Source organism: Nicotiana sylvestris, chromosome 5 (assembly GCF_000393655.2).
Source record: "Nicotiana sylvestris chromosome 5, ASM39365v2, whole genome shotgun sequence".
Classification (NCBI taxonomy): domain Eukaryota; kingdom Viridiplantae; phylum Streptophyta; class Magnoliopsida; order Solanales; family Solanaceae; genus Nicotiana; species Nicotiana sylvestris.
Genome location: NC_091061.1, coordinates 175,482,405 through 175,491,580, shown reverse-complemented (window position 1 = coordinate 175,491,580; position 9,176 = coordinate 175,482,405). Strand labels below are relative to the sequence as shown.

The window sequence follows — 9,176 nt, the reverse complement described above, 5'->3', positions numbered from 1 at the left end:
AACTCATCCCACCCCCTCTCTCCATAAAAGGCTTTTTTTTTTAAGTTTCAGTTTTTCTGTTTCCACCCACCCTACTACCCCTCCACCCCACCTCCACCCTCACCCGTATTTTTTTACCTTAATTTTTTTTTTTTGCAATTTCAAATTTCTGTTTTTTTCGTTTTTCTGCACCACCCACTCCAACCCCCCTCACTCCCCCCACCTCCCCAAAAAAAAATTTGTTTTTAGTTTTTTTTTTACTTTCACCCCCCTTCCCTCCCCTCCCCCGAAAAAAATATTTTTTAAATACATTTTTCAGTTTTAATTTTTTAATTTATCGGTTTAAAGGTTCAAAATTTTACAAATTTCAAAATTATGAGTTCAAAATTTTACAAATTCCAAAATTATGAGTTCAGAGGTTTATGTGTTTGGAAGTTTACGGGTGTAGAAATTATAAAGTTTACGGGTTCGAAATTCCGCAGTTATGAAAGTTTAGCGGTTTGAAAGTTTATGAAATTTGTAAGTTCGGAAGTTTGTGCGTCCTCTTGAGAAGTCATTTTCCTTAATTTGCGTACCAAACACCGAAAAATGAATAAAATTACTATTTATTTTCCAAGAAAATATATTCCACGGAAAACATTTTCCGTTATACCAAACACACCCTAAAATTTTAAAATTTTGCTCCTGCTAAACTAATGAAGGGCATTTGGATTATAAAGGAAACAAAGATATCTTTGCGGATACCATCAACGGATTGTGTTAAGCGGCTGACTTAGGAGATCAAATTGCTCGGCCAATACTCCAGTCCACACTCTAAGCTAAACTTGGAAGCTAAAGAGCAACGTAACTTTTCTCCCTAAAGGAAAATATAGCATTTATGTCAAAGATAATTCGAACACTATCCAACCTATTAGTCTAAAAAATTACAACTTATCAAGTATAACTTAACAAGCATTAGGAGCAGCCAGCGTTATAAATTGAGCACACCTCACATCAAATATTTACAGGATTTCTGTTGAATATATTGAATGGCTAATGACACCAGGTGGTTTTACATCCGGGCGTCGTCTTAAATTTGATATTGGGTTCATCCAACGCTTATTCAAGCACCATGCATCCTTGCTTGTCCTCGGCGTCCACATTTGCTCCATATTTTATCGAAAGAAGACTTACATGTCAAGGAAAACTCAAATATAAAGGTGCCTTATGTCCACTCTATAACATTGCAAAAATTACTAACACTATTTTTTAGCACAGGAAATCATTGACTACTAAAATGTAAACAGATAAAGCATAAAAGGAAAAGACATCCCTTGGTAACATGGATACGCAGAGGATCACACTTTAATTTCAGAGCCACAATCACAATTTATCTATAAATCTCTGTTTCATGAATTTTTCTACCGTCCCCTCGTATGATTAATGGACCAGAGATGTTGTACTCTTTAAAGAGGGGCAAAGGAAAGTTTAGAAAATTGTCATCAAAAGAATTTCAAGATGCTTCTTTATACCCAAATTAGCAGACCAGATGATGCGCTAAAAAAAATTGTATAGATTATTAGTGTCATACTAATAAAAAAACTCAACTCATATTGGATTTGTATAATATCAGAATTGATAACCCCATGATATATAGGAAGCTCAGTCATCTTATTCAAAAACAAAAACCATCTTGCCATCTCAGTATAGAGACATCTCAGTGAGTAGCCTCATTTATAGGCTGTTGTTCACTTTCTAAATTTATTTAACATCAACTTTATTTCTCAAAAAGAAAGGAACTCTTCCGCACCAATCAAAAGCGTCACAACTAATTTAAAATGATGAGAAGCCATGCCGAAAGTGTTAAGATAATAAAATATGGTTGATAAGTTACCTCTAAAATGATCTATCTACTTGGAGCGAAATTATCATATTTCATATCAGCTAGTATCAAGTATATTCGACAGATATGAGTAGAAAAGACCTTTATTCATCCATCAAGTGTCAAGTGATTTAATATCTTACTAAAAGTACTACGTTTTGACCCTCTAATTAACACCCATTCTTCTTAAGCCCTTAAACAACACTTGTATATATAGGGGAAAAACTATTAATTCTTCCTTTATAGATGATTCTTGTTAGGTGTAATTTGCCAAGAATAAGCAAATCCACAATAGCAACAAAAACAGTTTTCAGCACTCCAAATGCACTACTTTTTTATTTGGAAGCATTTTGTAATCTGTATACTCCTATCACGAACAAACTTAGGGCTTTAAGCCAGTCTACTGAGTAGCAACCATTCCATCTTTTAACTTACACATATTCTGCTATCCCAGAGTTCTTTTGCAGTATACTGCATAACCAATTATCAAATACTCGATTATCTCATCAGGAAAATATGGTAGTTGTTGAAGTTTGGCAAAATGCCAAAGTCCCACATTGGTTGGGAGTTAAGTTTGGGGGGATTTTTCCCCTATAAAAGAAGGCCTAATGTTTAGGATTGAAACACACCTCTCATTTGCCTTCTCATCTGTTTAAGGCATTTGTATCTTCTCTCTTTAGTATTATTTCACTTGTATTTTTGGAGTGAAATAAAATATTGGTTGTGTCCGAGGAGTAGGCAAAATTAGCCGAACCTCGTAAATTCTGGTGTTCCCTTTATTATTGTTTTATTGTCTTATTTATTATTTGGTGGCTGTCATAATTTTTGGTATAGTAGTTGTGACTTATTCACACTATATACATTTGGCTTCCGCAACAATTGGTATCAGAGCCAAGGTACTGTCTAAGTATGCTCTGTGGTTGCAGCATAGTCTGATCTTCCACATCAGAAAAGATTTATCTTGGTAACTGAGTCAAGGTTCTGTCTGAGTATGCTCTGTAGTTGCAGCTTAGTCTGATCTTCTACATCAGAAAGGAAATAATCTTGATTTGTGTCGTCAGCTATTAAATAATATTTGTGTCAAATATGGGGGACAATAAACAAGAAGAATCTACATCAAGTGTCAACAATACGTCATCATTGGCATCTTCGCTTATGACAAGAATTGTGTCAAATGCGAAATTTGCGGTAGAAATTTTTGACGGGTCCGGACATTTTGGGATGTGGCAAGGCGAGGTTCTAGATGTCCTTTTTCAACAAGGGCTAGATCTGGCCATTGAAGAAAAGAAACCAGATGTTATTGGAGAAGAAGATTGGAGAATTATCAACCGTGTTGCTTGCGGTACCATTCGATCCTACCTTGCTAGAGAGCAGAAATATCCATACACAAAGGAAACTTCTGCAAGTAAATTATGGAAAGCACTGGAGGATAAATTTTTGAAGAAAAACAGTCAAAATAAATTGTACATGAAGAAGAGACTGTTTCACTTCACCTATGTTCCTGGTACCACGATGAATGAACATATCACCAGTTTCAATAAGTTGGTCACAGATTTGCAAAATATGGATACAACTTATGATGATGGTGACTTGGCCTTAATGTTGTTGGCGTCACTTCCTGATGAGTACGAGCACCTTGAAACTACTCTACTCCATGGAAATGACGAAATTTCTCTCAGAGAAGTTTGTTCAGCTTTGTACAGCTATGAACAAAGAAAGCGAGAAAAACAGAAGGGCGGAGAAGGAGAAGCACTGTTTGTGAGGGGTCGTCCTCAAAATCAAACGAGGACAAAGAAGGGAAGATCCAAGTCAAGATCCAGACCCAGTAAAGATGAATGTGCCTTTTGTCGAGAAAAAGGGCACTGGAAGAAAGACTGTCCGAAGTTGAAGAATAAGGCCAAACATAACAATGGAAAGGCTATTATGGATTCAAATGTAGCTGATTGTGATGATTCAGACTTCTCATTAGTTACAACAGAGTCATCAACATCATCAGACATATGGTTGATGGACTCGGCTTGTAGCTATCATATGTGTCCCAACAGGGACTGGTTCATGGAATTTCAAGAAGGAGAATATGGAGTCATCCACACAGCGGATAACAGCCCTCTTACCTCATATGGCATTGGTTCAATACGATTAAGGAACCATGATGGAATGATCAGAACATTGATAGATGTTCGATATGTACCGGATTTGAAGAAGAATCTCATCTCTGTGGGAGCCCTAGAATCAAAAGGGTTCAAAATCATTGCAGAAAATGGAGTGATGAGAGTATGCTCCGGTGCACTAGTGGTAATGAAGGCTAATCGGAAGAATAATAATATGTACCGCTATCGTGGCAGTACAGTTATTGGGACAGCGACAGTAACATCCAGTGACGACAAAGAGGCAGAAGCAACCAAGCTATGGCACATGCGCTTGGGACATGCTGGAGGAAAATCCTTGAAAACTCTATCAGATCAAGGATTGTTAAAAGGAGTAAAGGCTTGCAACTTGGAGTTTTGTGAGCATTGTGTTAAAGGGAAACAGACAAGGGTTAAATTTGGTACAGCGATCCATAATACTAAAGGCATTTTGGATTATGTACACTCTGATGTTTGGGGTCCTTCCAAAACACCTTCATTGGGTGGGAAGCACTATTTTGTAACCTTTGTTGATGATTTTTCCCGAAGAGTATGGGTGTATACAATGAAGAGCAAAGATGAAGTGTTGGGAATTTTTCTCAAATGGAAGACGATGGTGGAGAATCAGACAGGCAGGAGAATCAAGTGTATTCGCACAGACAATGGAGGTGAATACAAAAATGATCATTTCAATAAGGTCTGTGAAAATGATGGCATCATCCGACACTTCACTGTTAGACATACACCACAACAGAATGGAGTGGCAGAACGTATGAACCGGACCTTGCTGGAGAAGGTACGGTGTATGTTGTCCAATGCTGGCTTGGGCAAAGAATTTTGGGCTGAGGCAATTACATATGCATGCCACCTCATTAATCGTCTACCATCTGCTGCTATTGATGGCAAAACACCATTTGAAAAATGGTACGGAAAACCTGCTGTAGATTATAACTCTTTGCACGTGTTTGGCTCAACTGCATATTATCATGTGACAGAGTCAAAATTGGATCCAAGGGCAAAGAAGGCTATTTTTATGGGAATTACTTCTGGAGTCAAAGGATATCGCTTATGGTGTCCTATGACAAAGAAAGTAATATTCAGCAGAGATGTTACCTTTGATGAATTTGCTATGGTAAATAAGGTAACAGAAGATACCAAACAAAATGAAGGTGCTTCTAAGCAGGTGGAGTTTGAGGGAAAATTTATTTTTCCTACACAAGAAGCAGAGGAGGAAACAAATGAAGATTACCCTCTGGAAGGAGAGCCAGTAGAGGAGATTCCAACTCAGGAATCTCAACAACAACTTGAATCAATAGCAACCAGCAGGCCAAAAAGAACAATAACGAAACCTGTTCGTCTCATAGAGACGGTTGCTTGTGCAACCTCAATTGTAGCTGATGATGTTCCTACTACTTATAAAGACGCTGTCCAAAGTTCAGAAGAAGATAAGTGGAGGATTTCCATGAATGATGAAATACAGTCCCTTCATCAGAATCATACATGGAGATTGGCCAATCTCCCGAAGGGAAAGAAAGCAATTGGGTGCAAATGGGTATTTGCAAAGAAGGAAGGATTTCCTAACCAAGTAGATGTTCGCTACAAAGCAAGATTGGTGGCCAAAGGATATGCTCAAAAGGAGGGAATTGATTACAATGAAGTGTTTTCTCCAGTTGTAAAACATTCCTCCATTAGAATTATGTTGGCTTTGGTAGCACAATTGGATTTGGAACTAGTTCAGATGGATGTAAAAACTGCGTTTTTACATGGAAACTTGGAGGAGGAAATCTACATGACTCAGCCAGAAGGATTCAAAGTTGCTGGAAAAGAAAATATGGTGTGCAAACTTGAAAAATCGTTGTACGGATTGAAACAATCTTCTAGACAATGGTACAAGCGATTTGACGAGTTTATGTTGCGGCAAGGGTACAAGAGAAGCAAATACGATCATTGTGTGTATTTGCACAAGCTTAAAGATGGTTCCTTTGTATATCTTCTCCTATATGTTGATGATATGTTGATAGCTTCCAAGAATTTGGAAGAAATTGATAAGTTGAAGATTCAACTGAAGAAGGAGTTCGAGATGAAGGATTTGGGTGAGGCAAAGAAAATTCTTGGCATGGAGATAATTAGAGATAGACGTTCAAAGAAACTCTGTTTATCTCAAAAGGAATATTTGAAGAGAGTACTTCAACGTTTTGGCATAGATGACAAGACTAAGCCAGTTAGTACTCCACTTGCTTCCCATTTTAAGCTAAGTACTACTATGTCGCCAATGGATGAAGCTGAACGAGAGTATATGTCAAAGGTACCATACGCAAATGTTGTTGGTAGCTTGATGTATGCAATGGTTTGCACAAGGCCTGACATTTCACAAGCTGTTGGAGTTATTAGCAGATATATGCACAATCCAGGGAAGGAGCATTGGCAAGCTGTGAAGTGGATTCTACGGTATATTCATAATACTGTAGATGTCGGGTTAGTTTTTGAGCAGGAAGACAATCAGTCTGTAGTTGGATATTGTGACTCAGATTTTGCGGGTGATATGGACAAACGAAGATCAACTACTGGTTATGTGTTTACTTTTGCAAAGGCACCAGTTAGTTGGAAGTCTACTTTGCAGTCAACAGTTGCTTTGTCTACAACAGAGGCAGAATACATGGCTATTACAGATGCTGTGAAAGAGGCAATTTGGCTTCAAGGATTGCTAAAGGAGCTTGGTGTTGAACAAAAAGGTATCACAATTTTTTGTGATAGTCAAAGTGCTATTCAATTAGCGAAGAACCAAGTTTATCATGCAAGGACGAAGCACATTGATGTTCGGTATCATTTCGTACGCGAAATCATAGAAGAAGGTGGAGTCACGGTGAAGAAAATTCATACTACAGAGAATCCTGCTGATATGCTGACAAAGGTGGTGACTGCGGTCAAGTTTCAACATTGTTTGGATTTGATCAACATTGTTGAACACTGAAGATTGAAGATGAAGACACAACCAAAATTTGTTATTGAGAGAGAATTGAAAATGTGGAATTTTGCCAAGGTGGAGATTTGTTGAAGTTTGGCAAAATGCCAAAGTCCCACATTGGTTGGGAGTTAAGTTTGGGGGGATTTTTCCCCTATAAAAGAAGGCCTAATGTTTAGGATTGAAACACACCTCTCATTTGCCTTCTCATCTGTTTAAGGCATTTGTATCTTCTCTCTTTAGTATTATTTCACTTGTATTTTTGGAGTGAAATAAAATATTGGTTGTGTCCGAGGAGTAGGCAAAATTAGCCGAACCTCGTAAATTCTGGTGTTCCCTTTATTATTGTTTTATTGTCTTATTTATTATTTGGTGGTTGTCATAAATTTTTGGTATAGTAGTTGTGACTTATTCACACTATATACATTTGGCTTCCGCAACAGTAGTAAGTCGCTAAAACAATCAAACTTTAAAACTTTATATTTTACCATGTATGGGTGATTTATCTTGAAAGAGTAATGGCCACTTCAGAATACAATATCCTAAGAGGCAACATGCTTGACCTCTATGTTGTACATATCTACATCCAATTTTGCAACTCTTCACTTATACAATAAAGTTTCACTGGCTTTGTTGAACTGTCAAGCACATCATATAGATTTCATAAAAATAATTACATATAGCATTTAATAATGCAACTCTCTATGCCACATCCTTTATTTTTTTTACACAATTTATTGAATAAGTAAGATAGAATATGGCTTTTGAAAACAAATAAGGTAAGAATGAGGGTATTACCTTACATGCAACAGCATGTCTGCAACTTATGGAATAGTTTACACTCTTTCCAAGTTAAAGCACCAATGGTTGATTTAAGAACACTGAAGACAGAAATATAAAAGTTATATTTTAAAAAAAATGGTGAAAACCGTGTAAACAAGAAAGTCCATTGTTTCGCAAACAAAGACTATAACCTAACCAATCAGATTAAGCAAAAAAAAAAAAAAAAAAATCAGAACTCGTTTTCCTTGAGCAGAACTCTATTCCAATTAGAATAACAACAAAAGGCCCAAGAAAAAAATAGATAGAAAAAAAAATATTGACCATCTCAACTCTATTACTATGTCCATCTTAACTTACTAATAACAACACATCCATTTGGACAAATATGTAATCAAAATTCTAATATTGTTTCATTTCTTACACAAGAGATAAAATTCTAATATTGCTCTAAGCCATCAAGAAGTATATCTATATTTGTATGACTATAAAAAAAAATTCTCAATTCACAATAATGCACAACTTTACACCATTCAAGGCAACCCGAATTTACTCGCTAATAGCAAAAGAGAAACAGAAATAAAATTCTTACCAAATAGTTATGTTGTTTCAGGCATATCACTGAACGTCTTGGGTTCATCAGTCTTCGTACTTTTCTCACATTGAGTAGAATACAAAAAAAAAAGTAAAAGAAGAGAAAACCCAATTAAAATCGAAGTTGTCTCAAACCGTAATATACAATATTTACACTGAAAGAACACCATGAAAGTATGTCTATAAGTATAACTAATACTGTCAATAACTAATTTTTTAAGAGCAAATCCCCAATCTTCCAACAACAAATTTAAAATGACAGATTTTCGCATATGCTTGTTTTCAGTAATTTATCAGCGGCAAAAGTAAAGGAAAACGTCAACAATCAGTAATCCAAAATATAATACAACTACATGCACCAGTCAACTATTCTCAACCATGCATGTGCGGATTAGATAGAATTACAGGCCTGTATGTAAAAGATCTAGCTAGAAACTATGCGAAAAAGTAGGAAAACCAAAATTGAAGGAAAAATCGACAAACTGTCAAAGGAATACACAACTGATTTGCAGAAATCAGTGCAAAAAAGGAAATGAACATGGAAAAATTTACCAGATGCAGCGAATGAAATAGAGGCTAGAAAATATAAGCAGAGAAACTAAACAAATTGAAACAAAACTGAAGAAAAATTAAAGAGCAGAGGGAAGAAGAACTCACCAAAATGCAGACATACAGAAGAGGAAGAAAACAATGGAGAGAGGTAAAAACAAGGACGACAACAACCCACTATAATCTCACCATAATTTCACTGTCGAGGATAGCGTGTACACAGACTGATAAAAGATTCACATAGAATGCCCATGTTTTATGTTATATTAACAGAAATACCCTTTCGTCGTACCAAAACCTTCATTTATTACTTATAACTAGTGGA

At 36.3% G+C, this 9,176-nt stretch overlaps 1 long non-coding RNA gene across 1 annotated transcript; it reads right to left on the bottom strand.

Annotated features, from left to right (window-relative positions):
- Positions 1–887: 887 nt before the first annotated feature.
- On the bottom strand, positions 888–8,357 carry LOC104212460 (uncharacterized). Its single transcript, XR_011407475.1, has 3 exons — positions 8,301–8,357; positions 7,727–7,809; positions 888–1,147 (listed from the first exon to the last, which is right to left on the bottom strand). It is a non-coding gene; the product is annotated as an uncharacterized lncRNA (long non-coding RNA).
- Positions 8,358–9,176: the final 819 nt, after the last annotated feature.